Source organism: Heloderma suspectum, chromosome 4 (genome assembly GCF_057233095.1).
Source record: "Heloderma suspectum isolate Gila_16-S chromosome 4, 16-S_ref, whole genome shotgun sequence".
Classification (NCBI taxonomy): Eukaryota; Metazoa; Chordata; class Lepidosauria; order Squamata; family Helodermatidae; genus Heloderma; species Heloderma suspectum.
The window spans coordinates 269,247,257-269,268,956 of record NC_139461.1 but is presented as its reverse complement, the minus strand read 5'-3'; the positions used below and the strand labels follow the sequence as shown (position 1 = coordinate 269,268,956).

Below are 21,700 nucleotides of genomic sequence, written 5' to 3'. Positions count from 1 at the left end.
CCCACTCTATTTACAATGAGGAATCAGGAGTAAGCTGGTTCATGGAAAGGAGAAGTCAGGAGGAGCAAAACAGTCATCAAATCTCAGCCCTCTTTTAGTTGTTCATTGCAGACCATCTCACTGTAACATTCATGTGTGAAGGTTTGTGTCCCTCTGAGCGTGTGTAGAATGTCTTTCACTTAGCAGTGTGAATGGTACAGTATATAGAGGGCAGCAGCCTAAATGCTGAACTGGATCTTAAAATGTTAGACTAGTCTGTGACTTTTAATTACATCCAAAGCAGTAGAAACTAGCTAATCTGACCCTGACCCCCCCCCCCTTTTCAGAGGCTTAACATATGGTGGGATTGCATGATTCTTTTTCTTCTTTTTTTCACAGGTTTAGCCCTACAGTGCCTTAAATACGCTTTAGGGGCTGCTCTAACATCTGTTGCGTCATGTGAGGCTTTATGTGAGATTTTTCTTACCTACAGCTACCATTGCTGATATGCTATAGTATTTACATAAAAAGACAACCCCTGCCCCCTTTCACTTTGAGCCAAAGAGACAGGGCAGGCTACAAATAAATTAGGGCTATCTACACTGCAACTGAACTTACACTTGTATCTTTTGCTTGCAGCACCATTTTGCACAATTGGAACTAGCAAGGTTCTGGAAGGAAAGCTCAGAAATATCAATAGATCTATGGAAGCAAAGGTTATAGACAATTGCTTTGATGAAAAAACGGATAAAACAAAAACGGGCAGAAAGACAACATACCAATGATGGTGATGTTTTATGCAATATGCAAATGAAAATAAGGACAGACTGAAACCACCGACAGCACATGATAATTTATGGAAAGATATGTTGAGCTGAAAGAAATACAGCAACATGATGAGACAGAGATTTTTAAATGATAAGGAATTCATTAATTGTAACACAGACTGAGCACACTATCCATCTAATCAGCTGTTGGATTATTGGATATGTTATTGTTTGTATGTTTTTATAAGCTTAAGATCAATAAAAATAAGTTCTTTTAAAAAAGCAATTAAAAAACCCTGCTACTTCCTTATAAGCAGTCCATGACTACAAATCATTTTATGCCAGTTTCTTTGCTAGCCTCAGTGAGGACCTGAACATAGGAAGCTGCCTTATAGCATTGGTTCATCTAACCCAGTATTTTCTGCAGTGACTGGCAGTCACTCTCCAGTGTTTCAGAAGGGGGTCTTTCCCAGCCCAACCTGGAGATGTGAGGAATTGAACCTGGGACCTTTTGCATGCAAAGCCGATACTCTACCACAGAGGTATGGCCCTTCCCTATACTTGTGTAATCATAACTATAACTGCATCATGGCATTGCAATAAGATAAAATAGATGGTTATTTACATGTTTGGAAGTAGTGATGGCCACCAACCTGGATGGCTTTAAAAGGGGATTAGACAAATGCAGGGAGGATAAGGCGATCAAGGGCTACCAGTTATGAGGGCTATATATGATCTCCAGTATAGGAGGCAGCAAAGTCAGTATGCCAGTTGCTGGAGAACATGAGGGAGAGGGTGCTATTGCATTCATGTTCTGCTTGTGGGCTTCCCAGTGGGATCTGGTGGGCATTGTGGCAAAGGGAATACTGAAATAGATAGGCCTTTGGTCTGATGGGTCATCTTATGTTCTTATGCACTTCTGAGTAAACATGCGTAGGACTGGACTATTAAGACATGGATACAAGTCTCCTCCCAATCCTGAGTCTATCAGCCAATACTGCCATAGAGAGCCGCAACTTTTAGCTGTCTTTGACTTTCCATGTAATGGTCTGGTAGCCATGCACATCTGGGTAGATAAAAGTGTGAGACCGGGGGGGGAGTTCTGGGATATATTTAAATTCCTTCACCATCTGGCCATCACAGCTCCTTGAACTTTGAGAGAACTTACCTCTCAGCAATGTCTCTAGAGCCATCTTTGCTCAGTAAGTTAAGGATTTGGCTTACATGCTTGGCTGGAGTGAAGACATCCATACAATCAGAAAAGCATAGGTACCGTTTCATGTGCTAAAGCTCTAAAGGCTTATTTGGAGCTGAAGGGCACGCCAGCTCCTTTGAATGTAATGGAGCTTCACATGGGATACGCAAGAGATACGCTCCTAGTGTTCTACACTCCAGCAAGAAAACAACAACAACATTAAACCAGTACAAAACCTGCCCCCAAATCTTTATAATGATTCATTTTGTTTTCTGTATACAAGGCAGAATGTAAATACTCGCATAAAGTGTAGCAAAATCCATAGTGAAAAATTAATGTGCAGTTCAAGCATCATGAATCATGAATTTTAATGCTATACGGTCTCATATTCTGGAATGCAGGGGAAAATGACACTGCAATGCTACAGAGAGATTCATAAAACCCAAATCCCTGATCTTGTATGACAGTCATGCTGCAGCCTACATGGGCTTCCAGCTGTTATCCAGATGTGATTCATTGGGCAGAGATTTTTGTTTTGCAAAGTATATAGCTATTCAAAAAATGCACTTTGTTCTGTATGTGTACGTACATACTTGCATTTTAGCAAGTTCTTATTTGCAGGAAGTTGCTACTTGGGACAGTGAAAAATTAAACAGGAAGAGTCTGAGGGAATTTTCTAAAGAGAATAAATTATTTATTTTTGTTTTAAATATATAGCTGCCACTTTTCTCCAGCTCTAAATTACAAAATTCTTGTTTCAAGTTTAAGAAAATGGGAGCAGAAAAATTATATTGGAGGTATGTTGATTCATTTTTTCTTTCTCCCCATTTCCATGGGGAAAACCCTGTTTATTAGCTCCCTACCAAGACATACAAACCGCTTTCACTTACTTATATGGGGTACATGATTTTGCACTAAGTCTGGCAAGGAAAACCATTTAGGCCATGGAAGTGGTAGTCTTTATGGTACCCCAGGACCTGTGCAAAAGCTCCCCTTTAAGAAATATAATAGAGGTTAGGCAACAGTGCATTCAAGATCTAAAGAGCTTTGGAGCAACAGACCTAGCTTTGCGCTAGATGTGACCTAAATAGTGAATATTGTGGACATATTTCTGATTGTTCTTGACTATTCATAGCCTGCCCTCTCTTTAAATGTTAATTAATAAAAAAATAAACCCAATTCCAGAATTATGCTAATCAGCAGCAATGAGGCTATGCAGTGTACTGGAGTATTTTAATATGTATGTAAATAATCAGTCTGCTCAGATAGCATGCAATTTCACTGCAAAAATAATTGGCAAGGCTTAATAAAAGTGCTGCAAAGCAAAAATCTTTATGTCCCTTATTGTTTTGATCCTTCAAAACCAAATCCATTGCTGCATTTCTGGCTGCTGTGTCGATGATTCCTGGGCAAACTAAGGTGATGAGACTCTGATTCCACAACTTGATGGTTCTCATCCAGCCACAGTCATGCACAACAGGTGGGAACCTGAGAGAATAGATGAGAAGGTGCTTTTCCATCAACAGCCTGCAGTGGGAAGGTTGTATAGGATGCTGTCTCCGAATCTGTAAATCTAGATGCACACGTGCAATGTGTAGCTCCACCTGATCTATGAGGGCAATTACCCATCCGGCAGGGAAATTTGCGTGGAGAAGCCTGCTTCCCCATTCGCACATCTCCCTTGCTGGATCTGGGTGGCTCTCTCTATCAGAGTGAATAGTTTTCCTTGCCAGGCATTTCCTCTGGATTTCTGTAGACAAAGGGAAAGGACCCTTTTGGACGTAATGGTCCCAGCTTGCTAAGCCATGGTTTAGCAAGCTGGGAATGAGTTTTCGGCCCTGTCTCCTCCCTTGGTCACCTGTCCTGGTTACAGTTACGTGAAGCTACAGTTTCCTGTTACATCCAAAATGGGAAATTGTGGTTTAATGTTGCCTTACTAACTGGGCTCTTAAACTATGTTAAACCATAAATGGGATAGTAAATTATGTTCCCCATTTTGAATGTAATGGGGAGTGTAATTTAAGCTGACTGGCATTGTGTGGAGGGGGTGGGAGCGTGTATGGGCCCCATGATAAAGTTTAGCAAATCAGGGATGTTAGGTCTGAACTGGGCCATTGAGAAAGAAACTGACCCTTGTAGGAGCAAGGCTGCCCTTGCCCTCCCAAGCACAGCACTTGGAGCTATCCTGCAATGCATTCCCATGGCTGTGGCTTTTCTGCTCTGTAGGTGTCTGTCTCTTCACTCCAGGACATTTTTTTAAGGGATGTATCTGTGTTAACATGTACTGAAAAGGAGACAGTCCTCCCCACATGTGGGAATGCAGGTGCGGCAGAATCATGAACTTTAGTAATGGGAACTGGAAGCTCTTTTGCGATAGATTGGGTTGGTGCTTTTTAAATTATTTTTTATTCTGCAATTGTTATGTTGTATTTTAATGTATTGTTTTACTGTTTTAATTGCACCTGAGCTGCCTTGAGTGCTATTGTTTGGTAGAAAGGTGGGGTTCAAATCAAATAAATCAAATGAAGAAATAATAAAAAATACTACCCACATTCCATAGTTAAAATGCTATGGGCAGAATCCCATTCTCTTGTGCCCTGCAGATTCTGTTGTGCAAGTGGTGGACCCTGCCAGTTCTGCTGCACAAGCAGGACCCACCACTTGTGCAACAGAGATTTAGCACTTCCAAGAGGAAGCTCTGAAATGAGCAGAGATACTTGTTTCACAATTGAGACGGGTCGGCAGAGCTCCCTTTACGTGAGCTAAGCCAACCTGCCGTGTTCCAGAAACAAGCGTTTTCACTCATTTCCAGCTGCCCCCAAACGCTAAATCTTCGTTCCACAAGTGGTGGGCGCCACTGATGGACAGGAATTGGCAAGATGCAAGAGAATTGGCGGGGGATAAGCACCCCGTTGGATTTTGCACTATATAAATAAATGATTTAGTCTCTACCAGTCCTTGCTGTGCAGGCAGGATAAGTGCCTACAGGACCTTTTTATTCAATTTTTTGTAATGTCCAAAATGACAGCTTTCAGTTAACTCCCTTAATAAACTGTTTCATATCCTTTATTTTGCTGCCAGAAGGTGTTCCTTCTTGTCTGATTTTTCTCTTCTTAATTTAAGCGTGTTATTCCTAGCAGGTCCCAGTGTAGTACACCAAATAATCCCTTTCTTCTTTTGCTTCCCACATCTACCAAGGCTTGTTATTCCTTTATACTGCAAACTGATTTACTCTTTATATATGTCCAATTTTATTGCCACCTCTTCCCATTAATCATTCTCCTTTCCACAAGCTGCTTTCTGTGTTTCAGTAACTTCTAGGTAATGAATGAAATGAATGAAACAAGCTTTTTGCACCTGTGTCAAATGATTTGGGGGGTGGAGGATAGGATGGTTGTCGTCCTGCGTTGGAACAAGCTACCCTTTTTGCAAGGTGAATTGTAAAACGTCTGGTTTCATCACTTTCTCATCCTTGCTTTCTCAGCCAAGTTTTTCCATTTTTTGAAATTATGTTGTGGGGAGAGGTCTTCTGATGCAAATAACTGAGGGGCCAAACAGGTATAACTGGCCAGGCTCTAATGAAATTTAGGGAGATGCACAACACTTGCATAACCATCATTCATGTGCATGAGAGAGACTGACCAGCTGCTTTGACCATCCTCAAGGAATGGTGGTTCCATTAGAGGGCCCTGGTCTCACTGGGGCAGAGGAGGTTCCCTCAAAATTTTGCTTAAAAACTGGATCTGAAGTGAGTCAGGCTGCCTGTCTCATCCCTGAGGACAGGGTCGGTTGGGAAGATGCTCCTTCAGCAACCTAGATTGGGGCAGGTGCTGATGGCTCTTGGTGCCGAGGATGTGGGGCTTTTCCAACCATCACTATGCTTCTCCCCATCTTATCTTTGAACTAGAACTGCCGGATAAAAGCTTAGAAAAATGGGAAACTGACAGCTGAACTCTTATCATGACCTTTTGGTTCTTAAAAGCTTACTTTGCTTGACTTGCTTGTATCCTGCCCTTCTGACTTTTATCTTCACAACAACCCTATGAGGTAGGTTGAGCTTAAAAAGTGTGATTTACCTAAGGCCTCCAAGTTAATTTCCTAACAAAGCAAGGAGTTGAATGCAGGATGCCCTGTTCCATGCTCACCACTCTGTCGGTTACACCAAACAGACACTCTATGAATAGATGGCTCCCAGCTGAATACATCTAAAATGTATATGTGTACTGTTTCTGCTCTTGCACTTTCAGATACAAATAATCCTCTTGCTAATAACAGCCCCAGCTACATACAGTCTTAAAACTCCTGCCTGGGCAGCTATTTGGGTGTGGATGGTTTGCTGCCTCTAGAGACCCTGTGTTTACTGTCTTTTCAGCTCTCATGACAGTTTCCTTATCCAAGCTCATCTCAATTAGCTTTTCAATTAAGATTTCATGACACGTGTATCGAATGCTTTGCTGAAATCCAATTACGCTGCAGTCCGCTGCCATCCTCTTATCCGTTAATCTATTAATTCCATCAGAAATGTCTGGCTAGGAGCAACAGTAGAGCAACTTCACAGGGTTGCTGTAGCCTCTAGGTATATTCCATGTGTGGATTCCCAGCCATTTCAGAATCCAGCTGTGTACAAAGCCCACTTCCTCGGCATAAGCCAATGCCTGAAGGAAAAGGTTTAACTAAGAGCAGCGGGAGGTTCAGAGGGAACTTTGGTTGTATCGACTAGGATGCTTATGTGGGAGGGAGGAGGAACAGGGCTTATATTTGGGTCTGGTGCCCTGGGGAAGCCTTTGCCCACCTGGTCTAACCGACCCCCCCCCCCCGAACTCTGCTCTCACTGCCTTCTAACCTCCACCCCTGGTGCTCTACCAAAGGATAAAGGAAAAATTTGGCTGACAAACACACACATGCATTGGATCAGCCATCCCCCAAGTCAGCTAAAGTCTGAATTTTGGTTTATTATTTTGTTTAAGAGCAGAATGTACACAACAGTGGGTATTGATTGCAGAGCATACGATAAGCTAGTCCATAGAGATGTTTCATGCTAACTATAGAACTTCTTAGCTTTTACTGAGTGGGAGTTGTTCTGCAGATGGCACATCTCAACAAAGGCGGGCAGGCTCCCAGGCGTAGCGGGGACATTCTTGGAGGCCACAGTGACAGAGGAGAGGGGTGGGGAGGTGAGGTCCTGCTGAATCAGCTTGCTTGAGGTCCACTTCCCAGTGTTCCAATGCTAGACCCAGTCAGAATATACATATACATATACATACATACATATATCCCATTCCCCAGAGTAAGGAATGTTTTGCCTGAAGGAGAACTGTGAAATCAAAAAGAAAGTAATACTAGTATTAACTCCACTTCCCTCCCTCTTCGGTACTACGATTAGCATTTTTAAGCAAAATCCTTCCTGCAGTAAGTCTTGTGGATGGAGTTTCTGAATGCTCAGTGCTTGAGACTTATCTGCAGTGTCAACCCAAAAGAGTTCTGTGTCCAACCCTGTGCCCCAGTGCTCCACAGTCCACACAATAGTGTCCTTTCTCCACCTTCACAGTGTAATTGCAATATGTACTTCATTCCTGCAGATAGGGCACATTGTGTGTGGGGAACAGCCATGTATTTTCTGTCTCTCAAAATCTCACATGTTGTGACACCTCCATCCCCCAAAAGCTGGTGTGCACAATTCCCTTTCATGTGTACTATGCAATATAGGATATGGAAAGAAATACAGTATTTATTCCACAGTAGCAGCTCATAAATGGTGGGGTGGAGAGCAGATCACCTGAGGCGGAGTCAAGGGACTAATAACGTCTAATTTTCCTACACAAAAGCAACAAAGCATCCATTGCTTTTCCTCCATGCAGTCACAAACTGAAATACATTTTAAAAAAGAAAGAGCTATTTTCCTGCAACCCCAGACCCACCTAAGCACATGGCTAAGCACACACAAACACACACTTTTCTTTCTTTCTTTCTTGCTTGCTTGCTTGCTTGCTTGCTTGCTTGCTTGTTTGTTTGTTTGTTTGTTTGTTGAGCAAGATTTGGTGGTTGTGGGGCAGGAGCATTTTTTTTCCAGGCAAGATACTGCAGTGGGCAGAAATGTGTCTGATAAAAATTCCCAAGCCCACTGCAATAACTTGCTCAGGAAAAATGCTACTGCCCCACAACCACCACACTACAGCCACCAGATCTTGCTCAGGAAAAATAATAAATGATCCACCACCACCAGATCTTGCTCAGAAAAAAAATAGGAAATGACCCACAGCCACCACATCTTGCTCAGACAAAATAAAAAATGACCCACAGCTACCATATCTTAGAAAAAATGCACTGCCCCACAGCAATAACAGTCAGCTACCCTACCCACCCCATCGCACCTCCCACCCCCCTAATAAAAGGGGAAATAACCTTTACATGAGAGTTTGGCTGGCTCTTCTCAGCTGGGCAGAAAACACAGAAGAAAAAGAACTTCACTAACAAGACAGGCATGTGCTCTCTTTCTCTTTCTAACACACACACACACACACACACACACACACACACTTATTGTTTTGAATTTAATGAAAAATTAGTCCTCTAAGAAGTGGGGAAGAGAAGCACCTGATCTGTGGCATTAAGAGAAGTGAAAGAGAAAGTGAAAGCTATCCCAGTCATTCCCACAGCCATTTTCATTGGCTGCCTGGCCCATCCTCTGAACAATTCTGTGTTGCCCAGCCAGCGCCCCTTCTACTTCTCCCCCCCCAACTCTGTTTTGATTGGCTAGGAGGCTTCTGGGCAATGTGGCTTCCTCTCTCCCCCCCCCCCGAACTTGCTCCCTATCAGGAGGAGCGCTGGTTAGGTTGCCCCAGGCAGGCCTCCCCAATTCCTTCCCCTCCTCTGTCTTTCATGGGGAAGTTCTTCTGTGCTTGCGTGCCTCGCACGTGCATATGCAAACGAAGATAGTGAAGCTGCGCGCACGTGCATATGCAAACGAAGATAGTGAAGCTGGGCAGAGGAAAAATACTTGGTAACAGCAGCCAGGTGGACACTACACAAGGGTTGAGTTGCTAGGCAACATGCTACTACAGTGTAAGTTTTAGCAAGGGAAGTGGGGGGAGGGAGAACATAGCCAGGCTTGGATGTTCGTTGTCCCTCCTGCCCAGAAACACCAGCCATCCCTGGTATTACACTGGGAAGGTGTTGAAAGAAGGACTTTATTGCATTGGGAAGGTGTTGAAAGTGCACATTAATGCCCTAAATGATGAGATCATAGAGTAGGGATGGGCAAAAGTTAGATCAGGATTTACTGGTAGGTCTTGGGGTAATTTGCAGCAGATTGGCAAGGATTTTTGACTCTCAGTTAAACAACATTTTTCATCTAATTTAGGCTGCTGAAGAGAGCTTGGGCTAACCAGGAGTAGACTTTGGTGTGAAAGGACTGTGAGCTCAGTTTAGTTCTGGTATAGAAAACAAATTCCTAGGCTCAAAATGTGCCCAGAGGCACCCTGCTTTTAATTCTAAGGGTATGTCTTTTGCACCTGGTTCTGGTTGGAGGATCTTGGAGTTCTGGGGTTGGCTCCAGATTTAGCCATGCTTAGAGTATTGGGCAAGGGGCCATAGCTCAGTGGTAGAGCACATGCTTTGCATACAGAGGGTCCCAGGTTTGATCCCCAGCAGCTCTCAGGGCTAGGAAAGAATCCCGCCTGAAACATTGAACGGGCCGCTGCCAGTCAGTGTCAATAATGCTGGGTTAGATGGACCAATGGCCTGTAGGGCCAGCCCTCCCATAAGGTGGGATGGAGCCTCTGCCTCAGGTAACAAAGCAGGAGGAGCAGTGAACTGTGCCACTCCCTCCTGCCATCATCCTCACCAGGAGGGCCTGCGCTGCTGGCTTCAGAGGATGCTTCGAGAGCGCTACCATCCATTCTTCCACCATGGCATTTGCTGCAGTGAGAGAATGGCTGGCAGGGCTCTCTGGAGCAGCCACCCTTTGAATAGCCACATCAGCCAAGAAAGCAGCTGGTACAGCTCTTCAGAAAGCCAAACACATTGAAATTACTGGCTCTGAGGGGGGCAATCTCCTGGGACACTTCTCCCATGCCTGGCTCTGAGGAAGGACCTCCTCTGAGGCAGGCATTTCGCCCGAGCTAGCTCTCTGAAGAGAGGGTGGGATGCAATGCAGGAAGGGGGTGCAACGCAGGTACAGTAAGTGGAAGTGGGTGCATAACATGGCTAAAGGGAAGCGAGGACAACCCGATAAGGGTAAATGGCAGGGGTGCAACATGGGAAGGGGATGGGGGGGTGACACAATGGTGTGCACCAGGGCTGATGGTCTGACTTAGTATAAGACCTCTTCCTATGTTTCTATGTAGAAGAGTCCCATTGATTTCAGTTTTTCATAACTAAACTGAGTCTCTGAATCCAACCACGCATAAAAAATAAAGTAGATCTGACAAGGCTGAAGTCTTCCCACCCCTATCATAGAACATGTTCTAGCAATGATGGGGTGATGGGACATCTAAAATACCATGATTCCTACAGTTAAAACATGTCATACCATAAAAATGTAATCCATTATTCGTCCCTTAAACCTGCCACTCCTTTTTGCAGTAATGTAAAAAAATCTAATAGTTCACCATCTCTTTCTCTGGGTTCAGGTAAAATTCAGCCTGCATATGTAACTATCTCTCAGTCTACAGAAAACATCATAAAGGTGAGTAATTTCAATATTGCCAGATACAGCACTTTAAAGTTTAAAGCATTGTATCTGGCAATACTGTTTAAAGTTTTGGAAATAATAGTCTACCAAACTTAGATCTTCCAGCTCAGATATTACAATTACGCACTTTTAAAATACATCTACATTAATATACATGTTTATATTTAAAGATGTAATAAATTACATCTTTAATTTTATTACATTGATGTAATAAACTTACATTTAATGGGGATTTTAAAATGAAGTAATTGTTAGGACAGGAGATTGACAGTGCAATCCTATACTTTTTGACCTAAAAGTTAAAAAGCCTATTGAGTTCAATGGGGCTTACTCTCAGGTATGTAGGCATAGGATTGCAGCCTGCAATACTTTTAAGATGGTCTTATGAGTCAGTTCTGGAGGGGTAGCTTTTGTGGACTAGAGCCTGTTTCTATCCCCAGTTGTCTGTGGGGGGGGGGGTGTAATTATTTATAATCTGCCCACTGAGGATAACACTTCATGCATCTAACAAAGTGGGCTCTAGTCCACAACTGCATATGCTGCAATAAATCTGATTTCTGCCCTATGGGCCTGGGCCCCAAATCTTTTTAAGTGCCTAGCAACATGGATTAGTTAGAAAACGGCACCGGGAATAAAACCCAGAATTACCAGCCTGGTATGCATTAAGAGAGGTCTGTGTAAATGGCTCCACAAGGCAAATTCCATCATTCTGCAGCTGGGATTACTTCATCTTGGGCTGCAGGCTAACTTCCTTGGAGGGAGCTTGCTCCCAATGAAGGCATATTGGGATTAGTATGATTTTTATGATAGAATCTTATAGAAGATGCACTGGAAACAGTGAAGAAACCACTGAAGCATACTTGCAGTGTTGATTAGCAGTTAACTAGCTAAGGCCTGACCCTGATTGGCGGTTGCTGTGGGTTACCTTTATATTTCATCATAAATAATTTCTATCAAAATTTATATCCAACCATTGCCAGAGCCTCAAGGTGTCCAACCAAAGCTTCAACACAGCTAACAGTAACAGATGTAAAAACAAAAGCCCAACTGCAGTACTAAAAAGAAGTAAAACCAGAGACAAAACTCTAAGTAAAAGCAGATAATTCAGTGGCAAAACAAACCATAAAGTAACCAGATGCCATTAAAAGCTTCAGGGAACTAGGCAGCCAGGTGCCTTAAGGGTACTAATTAAGGTGCTTGGCAAACATAACTTGGGAGAGAGTGTCACAGTCTGAGTGCTAGCACAACAAGGCCCTTTCTCCGGTGACCACCCCACAGACCTCGGGCAGTAAGGCCACCCGGTGAAGGGCATCAGAAGATCTTATCTAGTGGGAAGGTTCATGCAAGAGAAGGCCATCCTTCTGCCAGCCGGGTTCCCAGCTGTTTAGGATTTAAAGGCCAAAATCAGCACCTCAAATTGAGCCCGGAAGCAGAAAGTACTGGCATAATAGGGGAAGTGAAACAGTTTCACTAAAAAGGGATTCACTCACCTCCCATATCAGTCTCCAAGAGCCACATGAGAGCCCAACATAGAAATAGTTCATTAAGCTTGGCAGCAGTGATTTAATTCCAGCCCCCAGGCTGCTAACACCTGGAGTTCCGGACATACCTTCAACCAACAATCACTTTTGTACATTAGAGGAACTGCGTGATGGTGTTTTGTTTCATTACTTGTTTACCTCCTCTTGTGGAGCCCACCAGTGTGTGCTTGCCACAACTTCCCATTGCTGTCAGATGAAAAAAAATAAGTAAAGGCAGTCATGGGGGTGGTGGGAACCCTGAGCCCACCTGTACCAGCCTATGGAACTTAAATAATGCTATGATTGCTCAGTGACACAATATGAACATGAATGTACCGTCATCACAGCCCTTGTGACATATTTTTCTATGAGACTTCGGGAAGTGAATCAGTAAAGTTAACAATAATGTTTCCATTCAGAAACAGTATCGTGTATTAAAACACAATGCTTTTTATAGTCTGCTTTAAATCTGGCATTTTGTGTTTAGGAAACCCACGCTTCTGAATTAATAGTATCAGTGGATGCCTTCAGGCTTTGTGCTTGCAGTAGTGCTCACTACAGACCAGTTAGGGAAATGATCGATTTTAAGGATCAGTCACTTGTGCAGTTTCTGAGCTGCTTTTCAAGAAACTGCTGAGAGATGTTGTGAGCTCTCCAATAAAAAATTAATGAGCAGGGAGGTTGAAACTCCCATTTACATTGCGATTCAGTTGGTGTATCACAGCATTAGGGAACACTGTTAGTTTCAATGGTGAATTTGTCTTCCAATTTTTTAGATGTTGGTCATGGGTAGTCCTAGTGACCTAGTCTTTGATGTGTGGGTGTCATCTGCCCTGTAAATCAAATCCAAAAATGGACTTCGTTTCCTATTCATAATAACCAAGAGTAGAGTATCCCAAAGACACTGTACTGAATTTGAAATTTGGCACCCACTTCACAGATTTGTAGCTGTTATGGATGCTGCTGAAGTCCATGTAATGCAAAACTTGGGGCAAATTTGGTAGTAGCCTTTAGGCTTCCTAGACAAAATAGCTATTAGCCATGATGGTGAAATGGAGATTTTGTGTTCAGAGGTACCCTGCCCCTAAGTAATGGGAGATGGCTATTGTCATCATTCCTTACTGTTGAGCTTCCAGTGGCATCTGGTTGGCTGCTGATGGAAACAGAATGGTGGATTAAATGGACCTTAGTCTAACCCAGCAACAATTCTCATATTCCTATCCTAGATTCAATCTGGCTGTTTCCAAGGATTTCTTTGTAGATCACCTAATTTGCATAACATCCTAGCATATGTAGACAGAAGCTCAGATACACCATTGTGACATCTGCATTCACCAACTTACTAGTACAGTTTAGCTGGAGTATTGATGTGTACATGATAAGCACCCCACTCTGCAACCTGCACCTCCTGTTTTTGTCTGAATAAGCCTTTGTCTAGAAAGAGCTTGATCTTGTCATCCTGCATGCCTGTTTTATGCTGATATATTTCTGCTGATCTCTTGATTTATGAGGTGTACAAGTGGAATGGAATCTTAGGTCCCTCTGTGGCAGTTAAACAATTCTTTTCCAAAGGCTTGAAATTTTTGTGCATGCATCTGACTCCATTCTGATTTTAAAAATTGTGCGTGTGTTTTAAAAATCCAATTAGTTTCCAAGCACTGTAATCATCATTGGCAAGTACTGTCTGCCTGGATTAATGACTTGGGAAGAAATCAGAGGAAAGATCAAATGTCTGAAAGAGTGAGGCTGCTATTTATAGCATAAGGCAAAGAACATGAGGATCCTTACCCCCTCTCCCCCCCCTTCGCCCTTCCCCTGCCATCCCCCATCCACTTCACTCCCACCCAGGCTCTGGGACTTGAGGCTTCAGTTATGAAACTCAATCCAGCAGCAGCTTTTTGCAAACTGTGGTGTTATCCTTTTATAGAAGGTTCCATTCTCTGGTTAAGTGTCAGCCTGTGCTTGTCATTCCTAAAGGTGGCTTGCCTGTTGGTATGCAAGGCTCAAAAGAGGCTCTGGAGCAACAGGGAGAGAGTATGCCTGAAGGTAGAAACAAAAACCACCCATGAAGGGAATTAACTCTTCATGGCCCACTGTGCAAGGCCCACATATCTCCAGCGTTGTCTTATAAGTAAGCCCACAGAAGTTACTAGCCTGTCTCTGCGACTAGCAATAAAACACAGGCTACTAGCCTCTTAGTACAAAAAGAAAGAAAGAAAGAAAGAAAGAAAGAAAGAGGAAAGCCTTCTACAATTTGGACTGGTGGAGGAGTGGGACAGCATCCTCTGTTAACCAAACAGACTGGTAGAGGAGGGACAGAGTGATCCTCCACCAACAACCCCCTCACTTACCTGCGTGGAATTCCTGGTTACCTGTGACTGCCAGGCTAGTTGTGAAATGCAAAGCAGCTCTACTGGGTGGAAGACCCAGGTTGATTTTATAGTCATGGTTGCCGAGAACAGGACTGGCCTGCTCTTGTGCCCCCTAGGAACAGCTTGATCTGCAGAAATCAGGAGATGGGGGGTGAGGGGCATAAAGACAAGTATTCAAACCAGCCAATGTCTGCAGATCAAGCTTTTGTTAAAAGTGCAGGAGAAAGCGCCTGCTAAAAATTTGCCAACCATACTTACAGCAGTGGGTTGTGTAGAGCATGTTTCAAAAGAATCCACAAATGGATGGCATAACTCCTCCAAGGAGCTTCCGAAGAGAGGTTGAAGGTGGACAGCAATAATATAAATCAAACTCGGGTGAGGCAGAGGTGAAAGTCGGGCCAGTAGGGTCAGGTTGGGATGAACAGCATTTAATTAAGTGTTGCCTCTGGACGAGGCCAATAATTGCCACTCATGTGTAAGGGTGCCAAAAGATGAAACACACAGTGTAGCGGAGGAATGCAGGCGCTGTGCTCTGTAGAGTTTCACATTGCACAGCAAATGAGTTTGCTGGTCATTAAGGCAACTCTCCTGCTGAACATCCTGATGTTTTTGAAGTGGAGACATGTGTCTTTAAAAACATAAAGATGGCCTCTTCTCAGCCATATCTGCTGCACATAGTATGGCCTGACCTTGAGAGTGTGCGGTTTAGCAGTGCCAGTTTCAGAGCGACATAGGACAAGTTGTGCTCAGTGGGCTTCCTTTCTCCTCACCACTGTAACCGTTGTCCGTTCACTGGGCCTAGTCCGCATGGATGCCCAGAGGGAAAGGGCGAGCAGAGGCTGCTGCTCCTCCTCACTCCTGTCACTGCTCAGTCACTCACTCAGAGAGGAAAAATGAACTGGCAGAGACAGTGAGGAGGAGAGGAGCAGTTCTGGAGGGTTCTGGGGTAGGCAGTGAGCCAAGTCATGGGCTGCCATCCTCCTACATTTCTGCTGAAGCCTTCTTCTTGCTCCCTTGCTTTGGTCATTCCTTTATTTATTTATTTATTTATTTAAAATATTTCAGGGAAGAAGCCCTCCCAAGGTGACTTAAAACAATAAAATACATAAAAACAGTTAAAATATTAAAAGTGATAAAAACATTAAAGCAATAAAAACAACAATAGAAGCCAACAATATAACCAGCAACAATGTTAACAGCAGTAACAGCAACAATAGCACTCATATCAAGAGAAGGCCAAGGTAAAATAATAGGGTTTCAAGGCCTTCTTAAAAGTCTGCAATGATGGAGCATGGCGGACCTCTGATGGCAGCTTGTTGCAAAGGCGTGGGGCCACTGCAGAGAAGGCCCTCTCACATGTGATCACCTACCTGACTGCTGTCATGGGTGGGTAAATGAGAAGGGTCTCTCTTTCTGATCTTAAAGTGTGGGCAGGCTGATATGGGAGAAGGTGGTCCTTCAAGTAACTTGGTCCCAAACCATTTAAGGCTTTAAAGGTCAAAACCAGCACTTCCTCCCACACATCTCTCTAAAGGAGGAGGGTGGGATGCCAGAGAGAAAGCTCTGTGCTCTGACTGAAGGCACTTCTGTCTGTTTCTCCCTCCCTCTGCACTTTGTAAAGTGGAGAATGGGGAGAGGGTAAAGAAGACTGGCAAATGAGGGGGTGGAGTTGAGCTGGTGAGTCATCACTCTACATGCTCCAAATCTTACCAACATGGCTGCCAAAATTTTCACCTGCCCCTTCTCCTGTCTCTTTAAGAACATGTCTGTAAGCTATAGGAATTAACTCGGTATGAATGAGGGTTTTAAAAGACATAATGGCAGTATAGGCCACTGGCAGGGCAAAAAGAAGAGTTCAAAAAATTACATGATTTTTTTTCCCTTGGGTGTATTGATACTCCAGCAGAGAGATGTGATTCAGTGGGCTTTAAAACAATATTACAAATTATCTTTGAGAGATCCTGCAGTATGTATAAGAGCATGGCTGATGCAGCTCGAGGAGAAGGAAACAACTATTGGCAATGTGCTTCTGAACATGAGAACAATATACTAAAGCAGAGTGTTCTTCCAGGAACACAGGCCTTGTGGTGTTTTGTTTTGCTTTCCTGTGAGATGTTTGTACATTTACAAGCATTTGAACATTTGAAAGTAAATCAACCTTGCAGTGTACAGATTTCGTCCAAGGGGAACAAATTCTCTGCTACAGCCTGAAGAAGCAGTTCTTCAGAATGTTCTTCTAACTAGACCAGAGAGTGAAACTGTCCTTTCTGCCACGTGCTATGAAGCTGAAGCTATGCAACTCCAAAGGAAATGGCAGCACATGGAAACATTTGAGTTAATCTGAAGAAAGCTTGAGTCATTGGCCAGGTCCCTACCACTTCAGAAACGGCATTATTATTTGGTTAAAGCAGGCCAGATTCCCTCTGCTCTAAAATTGTTTGTTTGGCGCTACAAAGTACAAGGCTCCAGGCTGGCTGACTGATGTTTTTTTTACATACAGTTGTTTCCATTTTCAAGATTGCAGATTTGGGCACAGATCTAAGGTTGTTGGGGGTTTGGGGAGAGGTTTTTTTTTGGGGGGGGTTGCACTTCAGTTTGGTTATTTCTAAAGAATATTTTAGCCAATGGCAAAAAGGCTCCATTAAGCATGGAACACACAGGCATATGGTTTGGGAAATGGATACGTTAAAAGACAGGGAGCTGCAAAATTACAGGAGTCCTGGTCTTAGCGGCCAGCACAATGGCCGTAACTTGTGCATAATTACATGCGGTGTTCAAAAGGACAGAGGTCTCCAGAACCATTAATGAAGTGTATTAATTTGAACCTTTTAATTAAATTAATTTAATTTAAATTTGAACCTTTAAGGTTCAAATGTGATTAAAAAATATCATGGTACAAATACCTTATTTTCACATTTCTGTGTTCTTTATGATTATGGATCAAGTATCCTAACTTTATGTTGACTAGTGTGCGGGCTGTTGAGTGCAGTTTGTACTCTTGAAAACCACTGAATGCAGAATTCAGCACAGGTTTGTCTTAATTATTCAGTGGCTACCACAACTGAATAATTTCCATTCATGTGGATAGTCTCAATGCCATTTGCTTTGTTGAGTGGCCATTTTGTTGTCTGCATCTCTCAATAATTTTGCCTTTGATATGCCTGGCTGTGTTCCAAAGAAGGTATGTGCAAAGAAGAAAGTGCTTTCTTTGAAGTTTGTTGCTACTACAGCAACTCCTGTTGCTGAAGAGGAAAGCCAGAGTTCTGTTTAAAACACATATTACCTGTTTAGCCTTTGGCGCAGCTTCTGAGAAAATGTCTTGGGAATCACTGAACGTAGATGGGATGTAAAATTTTCAACTAAATGTCACTTAAACAATACCTGGAACATGCACTGAAATGTTTTGTCTTCCGCATTCCCTGTGATACTTCTTAGCTGCTGTGGGTCCTGTAGTCAGAATTTTAAACATGTAGCCCCTAGGAATCCTGATGGTCTTTGCATTGGCACGCTCATCAAGAAGAAATAACAATGATAATAGCATTTATATAGCGCTTTTTGAGTATTCAAGGCACTTTGCAGACATTCTTTTGACGTTCTTACAACTGCCTCATAAGGTGGATATGTATTACCACCCTGGAGTAAATGGGGGATTGAGACTGAGAGGCTGTTCACACAACACGCTAACCCAGTTTCAGTGGTTGAACTGTGAGTTAGCCTGTTGTCTGAACCCAGGATATTTTCCACAGGGTGGCTTGTTAATCATGCAGTGTGAGTTGTGAACCACCTTGAATAACCCAACAACAAACCATGGGTTCTCATGTTGGCATGTTCAAGAAAAATAAGCCACGCTGCATGGCTAGCAAGCCACCCTGCGAAAAATGTCCTGGGCCCCATCCACATGGCACCGCTTTCACCATTCGCTCCATTGCAACTGCGCAGCATTGCAGCTTCACATTAGCTTCTGGTGGTATACACTCGCAATTTACTGCAGGCTTCCCTAAAAGACTCCACTGTGTCTTTATTTTTGCTTCTTCATTTCCACACCATCTGTTTGTCAGTTCCCCAGCCTGAGAATCTCGTGATGGTTCGCACTCACAAGCGTGAGCAGTATGTGCCCACCCATCGTTCTGAAATGGTAGCCAGAGCGAAGTTGGTCCTCCCCCAAGACTCCCCCAGCCCTTGGGCACTGAGTCCAAAAGCAACCATTGTGAAGATATGATGCTGCAAAAATGTGCGAAAGTGTGATTAAATAAATGAAAACGCCCCTCTGTGCCTCTGTAACTGCACAGCTGCAAAGGGACGGAGGGTGTAAAGGGGTGTCACAGAGCACTGTGCACGTCTACAACACACCCATTGCAAAATGTGAAGTCGGTTTGGGGAAGGGACAGATAGCTTGCAACTGCAGGGAAACCCACAGCAAATGAGAAACATCGCAGAAAAATGCCTCCTTGGAACTCTGCATTTTCCAGGAGAAAGCTACAGATGGCTGTGAAGTGGCAACTGCGTTGTCTGTCCCGAGGGACCTCGACTCGCAGCCGCCCCGGAGTAAAAAGCTTGTGTAGATGGGGCCCTGGGTTCAGACAACGTGCTAACCCACGGTTCAACAAACAACCCAGACTCAACCACTGAGCATGGGTTACTGTGTTGTGCGAAGACAGTCTGAGAGGTCAGGGCTTTAAGGCCACTTCATGAATTCTTGCCAGAGCAAGACTCCAAAGGAGGAGTTTCTGATCTGTCGCTCAGTCTGTTAGCCAGAATGCTACAAACATTCCCCCACAGGTGCTGGAGACACAGTTTCCCTGAATACCCATTTTCCACTGTGTGATGTCCCCCTTCTAGTTAATATGAACAGAAGTGCATAGCTTTGCATAAACAAGCTATTTTTCTCTCCTTTATATCCGTGGATCCATTGCAGTGACAGAGGCTCCCACTAGACCGCACTTGGAACAATCTTGGCTGGCATCCCAGTGCCTTTGAAATGCCTGTTGGCTGGTGGTCAGAGAACAGCTTGCACAGGCGGGAACATTTATCCGACGTATTGGGAACAAGTGTAAAAAGTAATCTAGTTAGCACACTGTCAAATATCTGCCCAGCTTTGCCGGTTTCTTCCCAATGCCCCTCATCACTTTAAATAGTCGTTAGGAACTGCACTGATCGCAGAGTGGCATGTGGAGAATTGTGGGCTCGGCTTTGAGGGCCAAATTTACAGATGGACAGGAGCAGTGACTTCTATCTGAAATAGTTTCCATTGAAATTGTATCCTATTGCCATTCCTCCAGTGTCCTTCCTGCCTCAGAAACAGCACCTGGGAGGCATGCCACACAGCATTCAGTACGTACAAAGAACATGCTAACCACAAAGCGCACTAAAGACACACGACCTGCCTGGATATGACAAAAACATGGGACGTGCATTTTACTGGTGCACAAGCACATGGCGTATTTGAGGCAGGCAAAATCCTTTTGAATAGCGCATCCAGAGGTGCACCAAATAGAAAGGTTGTGTGTTCGAATGAGGATGCCACCAACTAGAAAGAGGAGCAATCTGGGACAAATCATTTTTATGAAAAATGGTTCCAATAGACTTTATTAAGGCAGCAACCACTTTTTTTTTTATCAATATTGATTTTGGCATAAAGCGAAAGAAAGAGGTTTAGGGTTAGTTGCCATCTGGCGTATTTGTATAATCATATTGGCATTTTGAGAATGTGGGTTGAATAGATCCGGGCAGAGTTTTGTTTTTGGCATATGATAAATTCACTGTGTAATTGATTCACCATGTATGCTGCTAGAAACTCAAGTCTATATTTACCATGGCACCACAGGGTTGCAGGAAGTTTGTTGTGTCAGTAGAGGTTTGCTTGCAGGTGCTTGAGTTTGAAACGATGACGTCACTGCTGTGTGTGCTCAAGCAGCAGTAATCACACAGCCACTTCAAACTATTTATTGTATATGTGGGGCTGCCTTTGAAAAGCATTTGGAAACCAGGTAGTCCAAAATATGGCTGCCAGGTTGTTAACTAGGCCTCACCATTTTCCTACTACTTAAAAATTTTCTCTGGCTCTCAGGGTTTTTCTTCTAGGCACAATTCAGACTAATATTTAAAGCCCAAATGGCTTGGGACTCAGTCTCTAAAGGACTGCCTGCTCCCATATGAGCTTTTCCATCAGTTAAGGGTGCGATCCTCTGTATGTTTAGACACAAAGAAGTCCTACATCACCCAAGCAAGAGACCAGTGCGGTGTAGTGATTAAGAATGATGGACTGGGGCTCAGGAGATCTGGATTCTGGTCCCCACTTGGCCATGAAGCTCACTGGGTGACTTTGGGTCAGTCACTGACTCTCAGCCTAGCCTACCTCACAGGGTTGTAGTGAGGATAATATGGAGAAGGGGAGGACCATGTAAGCTGCCTTGGGTTCCTTGCAAGAGGAAAAAGGTGAAATATAAATGTAATAATAATTTTTATTTATTTATTCCATTTATATCCCACCTTTCTTCCATCATGGAACTCAAGGTGGGCTATCTGTGGCTCCCAGGTGGTCTCCCCTCCAAGCACTGACCAGACCCAGACCTGCTTAGCTTCAGCAAGGCGGCTGAATCGTGTGCCTTCAGACCCTGCCCTGGACTGTAGGGGTCAATAATAACAATAGTAACGTTGTTGCTGGGAATTGTAGGACTTTTTTCTGTCTAAACATGCATAGGATTGTACCCTAAGATTATCAACAACAGAGGCCTGTTGACTTCAAAGGTTGGGTGGTTGGTGCCTGGAAGACAGGCCTTGTCTGTGGAATTCCCGCTTCAGGTGCCATGCTAAGTCCGTATTGTTTTCCTGGGCTTCTGATAGCCATTAAGATGTGTTGGCTACTAGTCCTGCTTTTAGCTCTGTTTTGTAGTGCTGGTTGTTCTGTTTTAACTTGTTCTAGCTTGTGTTTGTTTTTAGCTTTTTAATATTGTAACCTTTTATAAGTTACCTTGAGGACTTTTGAAGGTGAAAGGTGTGATAAGACATTTCTTACGTGAATAAACAAACATACCCAACCAACATCCTTGTCAATATGCACATTCTGGCTAAGAGAATTGACCCTTCCCCTCATTTTCCTAGAGCCATAATTTAACCTTCTGTCAATAGTTAGGGTCAAGTTAACCCTGCCAGTGCTGAAAACATGCATAGAATGT

General features: G+C 43.6%; 1 protein-coding gene across 1 annotated transcript in view; it reads left to right on the top strand.

Annotated features, from left to right (window-relative positions):
- SNTA1 (syntrophin alpha 1) overlaps window positions 1-21,700 on the top strand; it is an 82,027-nt gene that overhangs the window by 42,215 nt on the left and 18,112 nt on the right. The gene's annotated exons all lie outside the window — the stretch shown is intronic.